Below are 2448 nucleotides of genomic sequence, written 5' to 3' on the forward strand. Positions count from 1 at the left end.
CTTTTTGCATATATTGTTGGTTCTCTGCAGGCTATAAATCTAGAAAATAAATAAGTAACAAATATTCGGATACTTTAAAACCGAAAAGAAAGGACTTAGGAAAGATCTACTGTTTGATATCTTCTGATTCCACATCCATTTCACTTCCACAGTTCCCCCTTCAGACTATCATGGGAATGCTTTTACCATTTGCTTAAATTTTCTAGTTTTGCCATCTTTTGCTTGTGGTGGCCTGACCTGAGGAAGCTTGTCAAAGGGGTTGTCAAAAATATATTATTAGTCTAATGAAAACTATCAGCTTTTGTTTAGTTCGTATTATCCTTTATTTTTATACACTTAAGTGGACTAAGAAGGCAATCACAGAACATAATGCTACATAGTTATAGGTATTTACAATGATATATTGATTTAAAAATGAGACACTTAAAGGGGGCACCTGGATTTGAACCGGGGACCTCTTGATCTGCAGTCAAATGCTCTACCACTGAGCTATACCCCCAACTACTTTAGTTATGCCTCTAGTGGTAAGAAGTATTATCTGTTGGTTTGTGACATAATTTCATGCATGCTTAATATGTAACTTCACATCCAATGAAGTTAAGCTGAAAGACATGTTTGATGTAAAACCAGATGTATTATTTTGGTCCTCAGTTCTTAAAATGCCAAAGGCTTAGAGGATGCCAGTGTTTCTTCTAAGGAGAAAACTGTTTTCCAGGAACTAACCCAGAGCCCAGACTGGATTTGAACTATAGGCATCCATGGGCAACAGAATGTGGTCTTTTCAGAAGCACCAAACAGTCTCTCTCCAGCTCCCAACCATCTTTGCCCATATTATTATTATTATTTATTTATTTATTATTTGTTACATTTGTATCCCACATTTTCCCACCTATTTGCAGGCTCATTATGGCTTAAATAGTACCATAATGGCGTTTGCCTGTTCCGGTATGAAAAAATACAAGGTGATATTCTGGTGGAATAAGGTTCATACATGGAAGATGCATTAGGGGAACTTAGAGGGGAAGAGGAAAGTTTGGAAATGTCCATTACTGTTTTTAGTTTCGTTATGTCGCAGGTGACCCGGTTCTTACGTTGGGTCGGTGGTGTAGTCCTTTCTTAACAGGTTTGTTTTTAGTACTTTTCTGAAATTTAGGTGGTCGAACGTGGTTTTTACTGCTTTTGGCAGTGCATTCCATAGTTGTGCGCTTATGTACAAAAAGCTGGATGCGTAAGTTGATTTGTATTTGAGTCCTTTGCTGCTTGGGTAGTGGAGATTTAGGTATGATCGTGCTGATCTTGTAGTGTTTCTGGTTGGCACCCTCCCTTTTGCCTGTTTTTAAATTCTTTGGCGTCCTTGAGGTTTGTTTTTCGGTTATCCAATTTGGCATACCCGGTTCGACAGGGTAGGCTGTGCCACAGCACCCTGTTTGCGATTATTTCAGTTAGCAGGAAGCTAATTGTTTGTCAATTTGATCTACAAAATCACTGTTCTATACTGAAAATCAATAGACCCTGAGGCAGGCCTTTATTTATTTATTTATTTATTTATTTATTGTTCGCTTATATCCCACATTTTCCCACTCATGCAGGCACAATGTGGCTTACAAAACATGAAATAAAATTACAGAATAGGAAGCTTAGAAAAGTATACAAGGAGTAAGCAGGGGGAAAAGCATCTAACAGAGTGAACTAGCGGGGTAAGAGACAGGAGGGGTGTATCAGTCAGCGGTATAAAGTGAGGAGTAGGTCTTGGCAAAGAAGTATGTCTTCAACAACTTCTTAAAGAGGGCGTGGTCCGCTTGAGTTTTGAGGTGTTGCGGAAGAGCATTCCAGTGCTTAGGGCTCCAGTAGCGGAAGGACGAGGCGAAGATCTTCTTGTACTTGATACCCTTACAGTTTGGGAAGTGCAGATGAAGGTAAGAACGAGCAGCAGGATTGGCGTTCCTGGGCGGGAGGTCGATCAAGGGGTGCATATACTCCGGGGCAAGCCCATAGATGATTTTATGGGTCAAGGAGCAGAGCTTAAAGGCAATGCGCTCCTGTACAGGCAGCCAGTGTAATTTGAAACGCAAGGGTTCAGCATGTGCAAAGCGTCATTCTCTTAGGATGAGTCTCGCAGCAGTGTTCTGAACTGTTTGGAACTGTTTGTTTATGGCCGAAACACGATTCGTGTCGGGTTGCTTTTATTGATTTTGATAAAAGAACTTGTTTAAGAAAACGCCACTTGTGAGAGGACTTTGTTGGATCCACTGTTTGTTTTGGAGGCCAGCGTGAGGCAGCTCAGGCCCTGCCCACACATGAAGGCTAGAAAACACTGCACTAAAGTTACTGGCTAATGAAGAGTTACTCCAATATTGAGGTAATCAATAGAAATCAAACAAAATAAAACATGGAAAAGAAAATAAGATGATACCTTTTTTATTGGACATAACTTAATACATTTCTTGA

The 2448-nt window shown here is 40.0% G+C and overlaps 1 non-coding gene across 1 annotated transcript; it reads right to left on the reverse strand.

Moving 5' to 3' along the window:
* Positions 1-427: 427 nt before the first annotated feature.
* On the reverse strand, positions 428-499 carry TRNAC-GCA. The gene has a single exon. It is a non-coding gene; the product is annotated as a tRNA-Cys (tRNA).
* Positions 500-2448: the final 1949 nt, after the last annotated feature.

Source organism: Microcaecilia unicolor, chromosome 12 (assembly GCF_901765095.1).
Source record: "Microcaecilia unicolor chromosome 12, aMicUni1.1, whole genome shotgun sequence".
Taxonomy (NCBI): Eukaryota; Metazoa; Chordata; class Amphibia; order Gymnophiona; family Siphonopidae; genus Microcaecilia; species Microcaecilia unicolor.